General features: G+C 36.7%; 1 protein-coding gene across 13 annotated transcripts in view; it reads right to left on the bottom strand.

Annotated features, from left to right (window-relative positions):
- Positions 1 to 17174, bottom strand: part of nAChRalpha4 (nicotinic acetylcholine receptor alpha4) — a 946244-nt gene that overhangs the window by 160742 nt on the left and 768328 nt on the right. The gene's annotated exons all lie outside the window — the stretch shown is intronic.

Raw genomic sequence — 17174 nt, forward strand, 5'->3', positions numbered from 1 at the left:
ACCCTAATTATTATTATTTTTTTATTTTTTGGACAAAACTTTTTTTTATGTATAGTTCTATCAATTAATCAGTTAACCCCGCCAGGTGTCTCCCGTGATCACTTCTGAACTTGCAAACTTTACGGAGTAGGGATGAAAACATAGTGTTGTTTATTTTGTCCCATTTGTGTCTCGATCGTAGCAGAGATTGCTGTACGTTTTGTTATGAGTTCTGGAGTTCGATAAAGAGCATTAAATATATTTACAATATATGCAAAAATATATGGGAATAAACCAAGTGAATTTAGAATTGAAAATACTATTATAAATGTTACTTCAATAAATGAAAATAATAAAATATATCGAATTACAAAAGTGGCTGATTTATAAGCTCTATGAAGCTGCCTGGCGTATCTTCGGTTTCAAAATTCATAAACAGGATCCAGCAGTTATCCATTCAGTTCTGCATCTCGAAAACGACCGTATTTTTCACGAACCAAATCGTGCTATAATAATTGGGTCGTGTATATACAGTAAATCCCAGGCAGACTAAGTGGTTTTATCTGCGACTGTTGTTGGTCAAAATGACTTAAAGATGCATGTCTTTCCCTGGGATTGCTATAAGATGCTTGCTGCAACTGCATTAAATTGCTCAGGAATACAAATAAATATTATATCGACATCGTACAAATATATCATCTAATGATATCACTCAGTGACGCAATACCATTGCGAATTTACCAATCAATCATTTTGGTATGAGGTCAACAATATAAATCGTGAAGCGCAGTGTGATAGTGTCGAATTGGCAGCGACTGTTACTCACATCTTTCACAACTAAATTATGAATAAAAATTAACTTACGACGGCATACTATTTTTCGGCACTCTGTAACTCCTTTCAGGTTATTTCAAACATGTTCAACGCAATTTAATGATATCAACGCTTGCTTAAAATCATCGCGACTGTAGCGTAATATTGAAAAAGTGCAACTGACAGCAAACATGCGCATTGGTATGATCTTGTATCCATCTCTCGAAACTTTCTCAAAACGACTGTTAAATAATGTCAATAGAAAAATTGCTTTACAATATTTCAATAAATTTCATGTATGGCAAAACAACGTTCGCCGTGTCAGCGTATTATACCATATATAAGTTAAAAAACTCTTATTTTGTATTTATGAAAGAAATAAACATATGTTGGGACCTTTGCTCTTTTATTGAATTTCGAATAAGAACTCAAAGTTACTATAAATTATATTTAACTCTAAACCTACGTTGGACGCTGTAACAGGGATGTAATTCGCTGACCTTGCCTTCCCGTAGTTTCGTACTGCACTTGTCGCAATTTCAGCGATCAGGCTGGTGTCAAATTGCACTACTTTGTATCATATGATACTTTTTGAATGTGTGGCGTTTTATCTAGTCCCTAAATAATTTGTATATTCAATTTAGAACTGTAGCCAAATTTATTTTATTAATTCTTCCATTAATTTTTATAGGATTAATGTTTATTGTTTTTCAGATTCGGATATCCAAGGTTGGAAGGCTTACAATATAAATTATAATTTTGCCATTAGTTGCAATTTTTATTTCAGAAAATTTCGAGAGCTTCACCTAAATTTTTATATGAAACATATTTGTTTAAGATAAACGAATTTCTTATATTGGTTTTTCCCAATGTATTGCGTATACGATATTTAAAACACCTTCCTTAATTCCAACTTATATTTTAACTGTACGAATGAATCTATTTCTATATACTTCTCGTTTTGTATAGTTTTAATTATATTATTTGTAATATTAGTTATTTTCCAAATTTTATCTATTGTGAGTTTATTAATTAGTACATGGTCTGGACTTCCAGTAATTAATTTCCATGCGCTACTTAGAAAATTCATTCAACTTTTTATTTTCTTTTCTCTTTTAAATTATTCAGTTGAGTTTTAAGCTGTGTTATTAGGTGAAATAAGGATAGAAGTTTTTGCGGGTTAGTTCGGTTTCAATAGTTGATTTTATATGGTCAAGGGGTTTCGTGTATCTTCCTATGTAAATTTCGTGTATTATTTTAAATTTTCCTGTTTGTAGTCTAGCTGTTCCTTTTTCTACTGCTATGAGTTGTGCGTTCGAATAATCGAGTATTTGTACTTCCGCCAGACATAGCGGTAGCAATAGTCTGGAAAAGAATGTCGGTATTTATTTAGTTACGTATCCTACTTTTGTGAATTATTTGTCCTCTCTCAGTGAACACGGTACTATTTCTGCTTTCTTTAACTATCTCCTTACTATTAGGTTTACTTAACTTAGTTCCTAATAGATATGACTATATTTCCTGTTCATTTTTGTTATGGTATTTGATATCCTTGTTTTGTTTGTGGGCTAGTTCCTGTAAGTTACTTTGTCTTGCTATTTCTACAGGGTGGCTCACGAATCGCGCTACAAAAACAAAGCGTAATAACTTTTTTTCTGGGTGAGTAATCGACAAACTTTTTTTATTCGGCAGGTTGTTATTTAAGTTTGTAAAAATTAATGTTTGGGTACCGAAAATAGGGTTAGGATAGTGCATGCTTTGTACTATGCTTTGCAGTTCGTCACTTTCGTTCAAAGGAAGTTCAGACGAAAATTTGGCAGCAATTGTCGTTGTAGATGGATCATTATGAATTTGGTAAACATGTTTGCCGAATCTGAGAATATCGCAAGAAGACCATACCATAGAGATCCGTATGTTCGTGTTCAAGAAACAATCGCGACTGTTGAATCGTCAATTTAGGCAAATCCAAAAGTTTCGACTCGCAACTTATCGGCTTATAACTTGGATCATACTGACTTAAACCTGTTTCCGTACAAAGTTCAAATAACAAGCCGGTTAAACCCTCTAGATTTGCCTATTCGCCTAGAATCGCCTGCTTATGTCTGATAAGGCCCATTTTGATTTAAACGGAAAGGTAAACAAGCAAAATTGCCATCTATAGAGTGGATCAAGTCCAGAAATAATCCAAGAGACGGAACTTCACCCAGAAAGAGTCACTGTGTGTTGGACAGTTTCGTCAAGGTGTATTTTCGGGCCATACTTCTTTGAAGAAAACGGTCCAACAATAACTGTTAATAGGTACCGTCATTTAAAGATCTTGAATTCGTTTTTTTACCCAGAACTGTGCCTAAGACGTATCCGTTATAATAGCGTTTGGTTCCAGCGAGAAGGAACTACTGAACACATAGCCACACTGGTTATTGCGGAGCTCCAACGAAAATTTGACAACAAGTTATCAAGAAACTCCATTTTCCACTGGCCCCCAAGGTCACCTGACCTGACTGCACCAGACTTTAGTAGTGTGAACTTCTATTCCTAATTCCTCTGCCATCATAAATTTTAGTGAGGCGGAATTTAAAGATGGCATTGTATACTAACTTTTTATTTTTGTACTCCGAAGAAATATATGGCTGATGGCATTATACTGCCGGAACTGCAGCGTACGGTCAAGGTGTCATGCAGCTGGCTAGCCGCCATCTACGCGAACTGTGTTAGATTGGGCCATGTGCCGAAGGCCTGGAGACAGGTTAAGATTACATTTATTGAAAACGTTGGAGAGACTGGATCTGCACATTAGGAGCAAAATACCGAGGGGTAAACTGTGACGGGCGCAGAATTCCTATATAAAAGGTAGGTCGGTCTACACTGCTTTTCACAAGGAATTTGCTGTGGCACCTCTCTAGATATAGATGGTTCTTAAACAACGTGCAGCCAGAGGCAGTGATTAAAGTCCTCGAAATGTTTGATGTTTGATGTTTGGAATCAAACCACAAGCACCTCATATTTAGTATTTTTGCGACAGAACTGTCTTAACGGATTGGGGTAGTGCGAAGACCACCAGCAAGGTTAATAGGGGAAGTGAGGTACTCTCCCCACTGCTCTGGATCTTGGTGAAAAACGACCTACTTATAGAACTCGATTAACTGAGCTGTAGGGCGATAACCTATGCTGATGATGTGGTTCTTATAGTTAAGGGAAAATTCCTAAATACAGTCTACGAGTTTACCGAAGGGTACCTAAACGTGGTATTCAACTGCGCGAATAGAGTCGGCCTAGCCGTTTTTTTACTAGGAGGTATAAGATCCAAAACGTGCCTCTCAACCTGTTTATAAGGTTAAAAAGCTAGTGCTTATCCTTGATAGAAAGCTTTCCTGGAGGCCAAATAGTGAGGAGAGAGTTAAAAAGCCATCGGTCGCCTTATAATGCTGCAGGGGAGCTATAGGGAAAAGGATGGGACTCTCACCAAAGGTGGTGTTCTGGCCCTACGAAACTGAAATCAAGTTAATATTGTTCTATGGTGTGTTCGTCTGGTGAAGGGCGCCCGAAAGGACACAAAAACTCGAGCGGAATCTCCGGTGCACTACGGACCACACAACGATAGCTATTAATGTTAATTTAGACATAGCACCTGAGGACATTGTCGCTCGGTGCATTCCTGCGAAGTGTGCTCTAAGGTTTAGAGAAGATGGGGTTATGAAAAGATCCAAACAAGGACACGCAGTAATTCTCTCCTCTTCTATGGGCACTACGGCTTAAAATACTACCCGATGCTAGTTGTCATATGGAGGAGGGTGAGGTGGAAACATTAAGGCACTTTCTCCTTCACTGTACGGCTTTTGTCAGGCTGGGACTGAAATATCTCAGTAATCACACATTCGGCGGATCAGAAGACTTAACCGAAATGGATATTGGCCATCTCAACAAATTTTTTATAGGCCCAAAGCACCTTGTCGACATGTTGGGGGGTAAGTTTTTAGGTGCCACAACGGACTGGCGTTTAAGCTGTTTAAGTGTTATCCTTCTTAAGATCGACCTCCTTACCTAACCTAGGGATCTTCTAGCGTCTTCTACTGCTCTGCTATTTAGGCTCTTTGTTAAATTAAGTTTGTCAAAAATATGTGCATATGAATGTCTCTCGTACTTATTTTCTTTACAAACGGTGCAGTTGGCTAAAATTCGTTTTATTTTTTTTTAACATACCGGGAAACTATTTTCCTTCTAGAATTTGTGTTTTATTTTTAGTCACATTCCTATGTTCTCTTAGGTGTTCCTTCAATTTTACGTTATCCTGTTCTGTTCCTTCGTTGCTAATATCTTCAACTAATTAGTGGGTGTATCGGCTGTTAATATTACTGAAGTGGTCGGTAGGTAGGATCATCAGAGTATTGACGATAACGATTTGGTTGGCAACCAAATGCCTTTTGGTCGAAGTTTTGTCTAGGCGAATAGGACTGCGTTAGTTGGGGGTAAAATACTCTGTTATTAATGTATTGAGGACTTTGTTCCTATATGAATTAGTCATAGTCCTTGTGAACTAGTCACTTAACATAGGTCAACCAAAGCAATTTTGTATAGGAAAGGTGTTGGTATACCTTTTGGTAAAATGTCGGAATATCTTCCTGGTGTTAGGCCAAAGTGGTTATATGGTATTCGAGGGTACCCATGTCCCTTTATCCAAATAGTGCAACATGAGGCATTTCCGAATTTGCGTCCATTCGAGTGGAGTATTTTCGGATACATTTTGTGAGTTGATTCGTTCAAGCACCTCTCTGACTATTTCGATTACTAACGTTAGATAAGGGGAAAGATTATTTTAGAGTTGCGGGGTTTGACTATAATCTATTCTCATCTGATTCAGTAACTTCAGCAGTGTCTGGCATATGGCTCATTTACTTATTTTTGTATTCTATAATATTATATATTATATATAAAGTATCTTTTTTTGTAATATTTTCCAAATAGTAGGGATTTTGAATTTATTCTTATAACATCTGTTTTTTTTTCTTATTTTTTATAGTAATTATCTTTTATTGCTTGCAATTATTTTTTCTTTAATATCTTTTAATTTCCTTTGTATTATAACAGTTAAATTTTTTTGTAATTTTTTGTAAATGTTAAACGCTTAAAATATTTCTTGCATTAATTGTGCCCAGCTTCCCATTAGATGGTGTTCCACGTTTCGGGTTCGTCCATTTTGGTTCTGGTACTGGGGTTAACATATAGATCCCTTGGTCCGTCTGTAACCGCTCGTGTCGTACAAATTTTGTCTTTTCGCCCCAGTAGCCTTGCTTTTATATTTTCAGGCTTTTAGCGTTTGTGTTTTTTGTGGTGGTTATTGTGGAACGTTATCGAAATCATTTATAACTTAAAAAGGTGATTAGTAGTTCAGCGGAACTGACACGTCTATGATGACGACGAAAATCATGATAAGTTGATAATTGTTAAATTAGAATTCCGTACCACTTCAACTTAAAATCTCTGTATCTCAAAGGGTACTAATATTATTGATTTGGTGCCAAAGACTTTTTTGTAGGAAATTAAATTTTACAATTTTTCTGTAGCTAGTGTTGTTTACGAGATAACTCCAAAAAAACGCGAATTTCATGGAAAAATTAGGGGCCCGTACTACCCCGCAGGTGCAAGTTATAACTTTACAATGGAGACTTTTGTAGAACGTTCAATTCTGAGGATTACCTAATGACGGGTGATATAATTCCATCAAAGGCCGCTGAGTTATAAAATTAATAAGAAAAAACATCAAGTTTTACGTGTATTTTAGAAGGAAATTTTTTGTAGGAAATTAAATTTTACAATTTTTCTGTATTTAGTGTTGTTTACGAGATAACTCCAAAAAAACGCGAATTTCATGGAAAAATTAGGGGCCCGTACTACCCCGCAGGTGCAAGTTATAACTTTACAATGGAGACTTTTGTAGAACGTTCAATTCTGAGGATCACCTAATGACGGGTGATATATTATAATTCCATCAAAGGCCGCTGAGTTATAAAATTAATAAGAAAAAACATCAAGTTTTACGTGTATTTTAGATGGAAAATTTTTACAGGCCTTGGTCTAGTACTTAATATTAATATTAATAGCTCAAATCAGGGCATTTTTTTTTTTTGGTATTTCCAACAAAATTCACCATGGGATTGAAAAAAAAGAAAAGGTAAAAAAAAGCGCCCTAATATATATATGTATGTATTTAGAAAATACAGCCAGCATAGCTCGGAAATGTTCAAATGAAGGAATAGAACTATATGATAGTGACGGTAATTTTTTAGATAGACAAATTGATCCACAAGGCAGTTATGAAAACTGTACCATTATCGAGTGTAGTGATAAGGAAATTCTTGATGGAGACAATATAGATCAGTCAAACAACACTGATTGCTTTAAATATTCCAAACAAACGTACAAGATGATGCATGCGATTCCCTTCCAGTAATAAAGAAGAAGGTGCACAAGAATATATTTGCACAAGAATTGAAGAGATGTGTATAGAAAACATTATGAACGGGAATCTAAGCAGTGCGTTCCTATTATTGATTGACAACCATATTTTGGAAAATATACGAATTTGTTCAGAGTTAGAAGCCTTGAAGGCAAAATTTCAGCCATTTCATGCAATATTACACGCACGTGGTGCTTATGGAGGAAATACTTTGAGGCTTCAACATTTAGGGAACAAAATGTGGGTACCATCATTTTTCTACAGCACTATGAGTAGACGCAATTTAACTGAGATTCCGCGATACATTCGTTCCGACAAAAGAAATCAGAGGAGTCAAAGCTACAGATAAATTCGCCTTAGTATCGGCAGTATGGAACCAATTTATTAAAAACAGTCAAAATTTATTCAAACCGGGAGCTTATATTACCGTGAATGAGATTCACCCAGTATATGCCAAACAAACCCATAAATTCGGCATGCAGTTTTGGCAGGCATCTGATGTAGAGACGAAATATTTGTTTATTTTTTTACAAGTGTTCTTTTGACGTTAAAATTAAGATCTAAAATTACTTCGTTGCTTGGAACAATACGCGAAACTAGAGGGAACTGCCGAAAACTTGCAAACTGAAAAAACCGCATGGTTTGCTTAACAATGTTGTTAATCCAGGGATGAACACTTACCGTTTATAAGTATGAGACTAAGTACAAAACATAAGCACATTAAAACTGATAAAACTGCAAAAAAAATTACCTGAAACTGTATTGTTTTATAATAGAACTAAGCTTTGGTACGGTCAATCATGTTCTAGAAGGTGGTCACTTTAAATGTTTTTCAAAAAGCACACGAAGCTAATAAACCTAATACAATTGACGGTTTACAAACCCTTATCACGCGCAGAACAGTACACCACGACAAACGAAAGCCCGTCTATTGGTGGAATGCAGCTAGATGCCGTCTACAGCGTAATCAAGGCGGGGGAAATTCAAACGGTCTCAGGGAAATTTTTAAAAGACAAAAGAAGCTTCTAAAGTCGGCCATTGCCCGCAGCAAAAGGAGCAGTTTTGAAAAGATCTGTGAGGAAGCAAACGTAGACCCCTGGGGTACGGCGTACAAAATATGCATGTCAAAATTCAAGAATAAGACACAACAACCCAAAAGCGCATCTTTTATGAAGAATATCGTGGAAACATTATTTCCGAAACATCATCCGATTACCTATGGTTAACCACGAACCGAAGTTGTAGCCATAGCGGGAAAAATTAAAATCAGCAAAGCGCCTGGTATAGATGGCATACCAAACAGAGCCTTAAAGGAAGCCATGAGTTTAAAACCAAATGTGTTCGCAAAAATGTACAATGCACGCTTAAAAGAAGAAATATTCCCCGACCCATGGAAAGTTCAGTGATTGGTTCTACTACCTAAACCAAATCAGCCTCCGGAGGAAGCCTCATCATATCGACCTCTGTGCATGCTTGACACGATTGGCAAAGTGTACGAAACCATAGTAAGAAATCGCTTGGAGTTAGCAATCCAGAAAGCCGGCGGATTATCAGAAAGACAATACGGCTTTACGAATATGAAAGAGGTCCACTATTGACGCACTAAACAATGTCATTGACACTGCGAAATGCGCAGTAAGTGGAAAAAGATGGAAAGGCGGGATTAAAAAATACTGCGCCCTGATCACCCTGGATGTGAAGAATGCCTTCAACTCAGCAAAATGGGCAAACATAATCAAGGCTCTGTATGAAATACGCGCTCCTCAATATCTTGTAAAGTCTTGTAGTCACATTCCTATGTTCTCTTAGGTGTTCCTTCAATTTTACGTTATCCTGTTCTGTTCCTTCGTTGCTAATATCTTCAACTAATTAGTGGGTGTATCGGCTGTTAATATTACTGAAGTGGACAGGATATATATTTTGGATCAACCATTATTCTTTCCTCTGTATGAATTCCATTTATAACAGATGCATTAAGGTACTAAGTGTATATGAACAGTTGGAAAAATTACCTTAAATTGATTTGAAGATATTTCATCATATTTCAAAAATATTTGATTCTTGAAAACGTTAATTAAAACTAATGTACAAGGCATTAAATTCGCTATGAATTGTAGGTGTGAGTGAATTGACTTGTATTGGTATTTTTATAAGTGCGTCTGCGACCACTTTTGCTATAGCAGGTTTGTAAATTAATTCATAATTACACTCTTCTAAAATGGATTTTAATTGCTTCATTTTACTGTTCGTGTTTGTATGGCTTAGGGCATAGGTAATAGGTTGATGGTCAGTAATAATTGTGATTTTTTTTGGAACCGTAGAGGTAACTCCTAAGTGAATTATTGTTAATAAAGGTAGTATTGGATTGTTTTCTAAATCCTAGCGGAGTATGGTGAATATTTACATGGAACCTTTATGTGAATCCCTGATTAATTTGAGTGTAATTATAGTTATTGCGTGGGACGGTAGGTAGGATCATCAGAGTATTGACGATAACGATTTGGTTGGCAACCAAATGCCTTTTGGTCGAAGTTTTGTCTAGGCGAATAGGACTACGTTAGTTGGGGGTAAAATACTCTGTTATTAATGTATTGAGGACTTTGTTCCTATATGAATTAGTCATAGTCCTTGTGAACTAGTCACTTAACATAGGTCAACCAAAGCAATTTTGTATAGGGAAGGTGTTGGTATACCTTTTGGTAAAATGTCGGAATATCTTCCTGGTGTTAGGCCAAAGGGGTTATATGGTATTCGAGGGTACCCATGTCCCTTTATCCAAATAGTGCAACATGAGGCATTTCCGAATTTGCGTCCATTCGAGTGGAGTATTTTCGGATACATTTTGTGAGTTGATTCGTTCAAGCACCTCTCTGACTATTTCGATTACTAACGTTAGATAAGGGGAAAGATTATTTTAGAGTTGCGGGGTTTGACTATAATCTATTCTCATCTGATTCAGTAACTTCAGCAGTGTCTGGCATATGGCTCATTTACTTATTTTTGTATTCTATAATATTATATATTATATATAAAGTATCTTTTTTTGTAATATTTTCCAAATAGTAGGGATTTTGAATTTATTCTTATAACATCTGTTTTTTTTCTTATTTTTTATAGTAATTATCTTTTATTGCTTGCAATTATTTTTTCTTTAATATCTTTCAATTTCCTTTGTATTATAACAGTTAAATTTTTTTGTAATTTATTGTAAATGTTAAACGCTTAAAATATTTCTTGCATTAATTGTGCCCAGCTTCCCATTAGATGGTGTTCCACGTTTCGGGTTCGTCCATTTTGGTTCTGGTACTGGGGTTAACATATAGATCCCTTGGTCCGTCTGTAACCGCTCGTGTCGTACAAATTTTGTCTTTTCGCCCCAGTAGCCTTGCTTTTATATTTTCAGGCTTTTAGCGTTTGTGTTTTTTGTGGTGGTTATTGTGGAACGTTATCGAAATCATTTATAACTTAAAAAGGTGATTAGTAGTTCAGCGGAACTGACACGTCTATGATGACGACGAAAATCGAGATAAGTTGATAATTGTTAAATTAGAATTCCGTACCACTTCAACTTAAAATCTCTGTATCTCAAAGGGTACTAATATTATTGATTTGGTGCCAAAGACTTTTTTGTAGGAAATTAAATTTTACAATTTTTCTGTATTTAGTGTTGTTTACGAGATAACTCCAAAAAAACGCGAATTTCATGGAAAAATTAGGGGCCCGTACTACCCCGCAGGTGCAAGTTATAACTTTACAATGGAGACTTTTGTAGAACGTTCAATTCTGAGGATTACCTAATGACGGGTGATATAATTCCATCAAAGGCCGCTGAGTTATAAAATTAATAAGAAAAAACATCAAGTTTTACGTGTATTTTAGATGGAAAATTTTTACAGGCCTTGGTCTAGTACTTAATATTAATATTAATAGCTCAAATCAGGGAATTTTTTTTTGGGTATTTCCAACAAAATTTCACCATGGGATTGAAAAAAAATAAAAGGTAAAAAAAAGCGCCCTAATATATGTATGTATGTATTTAGAAAATACAGCCAGCATAGCTCGGAAATGTTCAAATGAAGGAATAGAACTATATGATAGTGACGGTAATTTTTTAGATAGACAAATTGATCCACAAGGCAGTTATGAAAACTGTACCATTATCGAGTGTAGTATAAGGAAATTCTTGATGGAGACAATATAGATCAGTCAAACAACACTGATTGCTTTAAATATTCCAAACAAACGTACAAGATGATGCATGCGATTCCCTTCCAGTAATAAAGAGGAAGGTGCACAAGAATATATTTGCACAAGTATTGAAGAGATGTGTATAGAAAACATTATGAACGGGAATCTAAGCAGTGCGTTCCTATTATTGATTGACAACCATATTTTGGAAAATATACGAATTTGTTCAGAGTTAGAAGCCTTGAAAGCAAAATTTCAGCCATTTCATGCAATATTACACGCACGTGGTGCTTATGGAGGAAATACTTTGAGGCTTCAACATTTAGGGAACAAAATGTGGGTACCATCATTTTTCTACAGCACTATGAGTAGACGTAATTTAACTGAGATTCCGCGATACATTCGTTCCGACAAAAGAAATCAGAGGAGTCAAAGCTACAGATAAATTCGCTTTAGTATCGGCAGTATGGAACCAATTTATTGAAAACAGTCAAAATTTATTCAAACCGGGAGCTTATATTACCGTGAATGAGATTCACCCAGTATATGCCAAACAAACCCATAAATTCGGCATGCAGTTTTGGCAGGCATCTGATGTAGATACGAAATATTTGTTTATTTTTTTACAAGTGTTCTTTTGACGTTAAAATTAAGATCTAAAATTACTTCGTTGCTTGGAACAATACGCGAAACTAGAGGGAACTGCCGAAAACTTGCAAACTGAAAAAACCGCATGGCTTGCTTAACAATGTTGTTAATCCAGGGATGAACACTTACCGTTTATAAGTATGAGACTAAGTACAAAACATAAGCACATTAAAACTGATAAAACTGCAAAAAAAATTACCTGAAACTGTATTGTTTTACAATAGAACTAAGCTTTGGTACGGTCAATCATGTTCTAGAAGGTGGTCACTTTAAATGTTTTTCAAAAAGCACACGAAGCTAATAAACCTAATAAAATTGACGGTTTATAAACCCTTATCACGCGCAGAACAGTACACCACGACAAACGAAAGCTCGTCTATTGGTGGAATGCAGCTAGATGCCGTCTACAGCGTAATCAAGGCGGGGGAAATTCAAAAGGTTTCAGGGAAATTTTTAAAAGACAAAAGAAGCTTCTAAGGTCGGCCATTGCCCGCAGCAAAAGGAGCAGTTTTGAAAAGATCTGTGAGGAAGCAAACGTAGACCCCTGGGGTACGGCGTACAAAATATGCATGTCAAAATTCAAGAATAAGACACAACAACCCAAAAGCGCATCTTTTATGAAGAATATCGTGGAAACATTATTTCCGAAATATCATCCGATTACCTATGGTTAACCACGAACCGAAGTTGTAGAGCCACCGCTAGTAAAGAAGAAGTATTGGCCATAGCGGGAAAAATTAAAATCAGCAAAGCGCCTGGTATAGATGGCATACCAAACAGAGCCTTAAAGGAAGCCATGAGTTTAAAACCAAATGTGTTCGCAAAAATGTACAATGCACGCTTAAAAGAAGAAATATTCCCCGACCCATGGAAAGTTCAGTGATTGGTTCTACTACCTAAACCAAATCAGCCTCCGGAGGAAGCCTCATCATATCGACCTCTGTGCATGCTTGACACGATTGGCAAAGTGTACGAAACCATAGTAAAAAATCGCTTGGAGTTAGCAATCCAGAAAGCCGGCGGATTATCAGAAAGACAATACGGCTTTATGAAAAAGAGGTCCACTATTGACGCACTAAACAATGTCATTGACACTGCGAAATGCGCAGTAAGTGGAAAAAGATGGAAAGGCGGGACTAAAAAATACTGCGCCCTGATCACCCTGGATGTGAAGAATGCCTTCAACTCAGCAAAATGGGCAAACATAATCAAGGCTCTGTATGAAATACGCGCTCCTCAATATCTTGTAAACATTATTATAAGTTATTTTGTAAGCAGGCAACTAATATTTGACACTGATGAAAGCACCAAGAGCTACGCTATTGTACGAGTGTAGTACCGCAAGGCTCGGATTTAGGCCCCTTCAATGGAACGTGATGTATGATGGGGTGCTAAGGATAAACCAACCAGAAGCCGTAAAATTAATCGCATACGCGGATGATCTTATAGTGGCTAGCAGTGGCTAAACATCTTGATGGCTTCCGGAGCAAATGCAATGAATGCGTCAATAGTCTGCGGCAATGGTTCTCCTCAAAGCACCTAGCACCTAGAATACACCTCGAGTAAAGCATATAAAATCCTCAACGCCTTATCAAGAATGATGGCAAATAAGGGCTGCGTGCGTTCCAGCCGGCGAATTTTACTCGCAAAGGTAATGAGATCGGTTGTATTATATGCGACCCCAATATGGATCCAGGAGTTAAACGTTAAAGCATATGCCAAACAAATAAACACAGTGCACCGGATGTCGGCACTAAGAGTAATCAGTGCTTTCCGAACGATATCCAGCGAGGCTGCGGAAGTAATAGCCAGTATGATGCCCATTGACATCCAGGGTGACGAATTCGCGCAAGTATACAAGTTACCAGAGTCGTCTATAGGAGCCAAAAGAGCAGAGAGAGTCAAAAGCTTATCAATATGGCAGCAGTGGTGGCAAACCTCACTCAAAGGACGGTGGACCCACAGACTTATACCGGACATCCATCCGTGGATAGACAGACGACATGGGGACCTGGATTTCGTCTTTACCCAAATACTAAGTGGACATGCGTGCTTTAGAAGCTACCTGTATAGATTCTATCATGATTTTAGTCCGAACTGTCCGATGTGTACAGAGTGCATAGAAAACTCTGAGCATGTATTCTTTTATTGCCCTCGCTTTTCAAGTACAAGGGAAAAACTTAAAACTTTACTCGGTGGTAGTTTTATGGTGGAAAACTTGACGACACTTATGTGTCAGTCCAGTGAGAATTGGAAAGCTGTCAGCGAAGCGGCAGCCTCAATCATGACAAAACTAAGCCATATGGAACAGATCAGGCATCCGTCAGTCCGTACTATAGAGGAGACTTAAATGTCTTATCGCTCCCACGAAGTAATACTTAATCAGGTGGTTCCGTGGGAGAGTCTTGAGTTGGGAGTAGGTTATGTTTAGCGGATTAAAGTTCCGCACTTCGGCTTTCGATGCTTCCCCCTACTTAAAAAAAACAAAAAAAAAAAACTAGTAAGGAAGGCCTAAGTTCGGATGTAACCGAACATTTTATACTCTCGCAAAGTCAAAGGGTATACTCGTTTGAGATTTCTTTGTGGATTGACTAATATTTTCGGTAGAAGGTCAACTATAGGTACTGGGGTCCACATAGTTAGTACTTAGGGGTTTGAACAGTTTTGGTTCGATTTAGACAATTTTTGGCCGCAAGGTGGCATACTTTCATTGCATTATTCACGCAAAGTTTTACCCCGATAAAATCATTGTTACCTGATTTGCATAGTGGAAAGTGAAAGAATCAGATGGAATTGAAAATGGTGTTACATGGGAAGTAAGCGTGGTTGTAATCCGATTTCGCCCATTTTCGCACTATAGCATAGAAACATGAAAAGAACGTTACGCACCGAATTTGGTTGAAATCGGTTGAGCAGATCTCAAGATATGGGTTTTCACCTAAAAGTGGGCTGTGCCACGCCCACTGACTAATTTTGAACGCGGTTTCTATAAAGCCAATTTATACCATCTCAGAGATAAAACTTAATGTCTCTGGCGTGTTTAGTGCTTGATTTATCGCGCTTTTAGTAGTTTTTAACAGTACCGTTATATGGGGAGTGGGCGGAGTTGCCACCCGATTTCAACTATTTTCACACCGTCAATAGAAATGCTAAAAACATTTGCTTCTAGTGAATTTTGTTATTATAGCATAAGCGGTTTAGGAGATATGCACATTAAACCTATTAGAGGCGGGACCACGCCCACTTTTTAAAAAAAAATTTAACTGCAGATGCCCCTCCCTAATGTGATCCTGTGTACCAAATAACAGTCTTGTATCTTATTGCGGAGCTTAGTTATGGCAAGTTATTTGTTTTTGATTAATGGCGTTTTGTGGGCGTGGCAGTGGTCCAATTACGCCCATCTGCAATACCAACCGTCTCACGGTACCAAGAAACATGTCTACCAAGTTTCATAAAGATATCTCAATTTTTACTCAAGTTAGAGCTTGCACGGACGGACGGACGGACGGACGGACGGACAGACAGTCACCCGGATTTCAACTCGTCTCTTCATCCTGATCATTTATATATATATAACCCTATATCTAACTCGATTAGTTTTAGGTGATACAAACAACCGTTAGGTGAACAAAACTATTATACTCTGTAGCAACAGGTTGCGAGAGTATAAAAAAAACCCTTATCACGTAACATACATATTCACATATACACATACACATATATTTAGTTAGTTAAGATAGTTTTAAAAATTGTATATAAAGCCTTCAAAAATTAAATCAAAATCAGAATGCATTATTTCTCAATGAATGTAAGTCTATTATTTCCCCCCACCAGTGGTTAGTAATTTTAGAAATTATATGTAGCTATTAACACGTTCTGTTTTCCTCATAAAGCTGCAGCAGACCTTAATAAAAGTAAATCGTTTTCCGATGATGACATGGCAACCGAACGCTGTGAGTGCAAATATAAAATAATGTTTTACTTGTTTATTTGAACGCTTGCGCACTAGACTTCACTCACACATAAACAATGCTAAACGTAATTATTTGACCGTCTCCAGGATAATTAAGTAGTACAGACTACTCAGAAGAAGATCATTTTATATTATAAAGAACTACCATACTAGAGTTCAGTATTAGGATTTGATGACTTTTGAAGATAATTTTATATTATACTTATAAAGAACTACCATACTAGAGTTCAGTATTAGGATTTGATGACTTTTGTCTCAAAGATTTTAGGCATATATTGCTAGCACCTGCTTATGTAAACAATGAGAGAAAATTTTCGAGAACCTCCAGCAATTATACTTCACTTACTTTCACTTTTATCACGAAGTACAAACCTAATACACCGCCAGTAATAACGAAAGAGAAAAGAGTGTGTTAAGGGGTTAGGTACGTTAAAGAGGTTCAAAAAAGGGTATTTTTTCTATTTTTTGAATATATACAATCACATATTGCATTTAAACAATTCAGCATATCAAAGATACATATACGTATTTTGTTAAATTTTTAATTAAAAATTCCGAAAACTTAGCAGTTGGTATCTCAATCCCTTTGAAGTCTCTTTATTGGTTTATCTAAAATCAAAAACTCTAAAATATTTCGTTAGTTCATGGATAAGTCTCGTTATTGGACGAAGAAAAAAAATAAAATTTGTATTTTTGACAGACCTTGAACAAAAAAACAGAGCGGTATAGATCGATGATAATCAACTTTTTATGGCCGCAATTGAAAGAAGTTGATCTTGACAACATCTGATTCCAAGAAGACGGTGCTACATGCCACACGAATGCATGCATGTATGAATGGCCTCCAAGAAGTTGTGATTTAACACCATTAGACTATTTCTTGTGGGGTTATTTGAAGTCAATGGTCTTTAGCAATAAACAAGACTCTCTTCAAGCCTTAGAAGTCAATATTGGACGTGCTATACATGACATACGATTTGATTTAGTGGAAAAAGTACTCGAAAATTGGGTTCATCCAATTCGTTCCTGCAAAAGAAGTCGTGGAGGCCATTTGAAAGATGTTATATTCCGAACTTAATTGTATCGATTGTACTTCATATTAATAATATTTCTTTTCGC

Source organism: Bactrocera oleae, chromosome 2 (genome assembly GCF_042242935.1).
Source record: "Bactrocera oleae isolate idBacOlea1 chromosome 2, idBacOlea1, whole genome shotgun sequence".
In the NCBI taxonomy this organism is placed as follows: domain Eukaryota; kingdom Metazoa; phylum Arthropoda; class Insecta; order Diptera; family Tephritidae; genus Bactrocera; species Bactrocera oleae.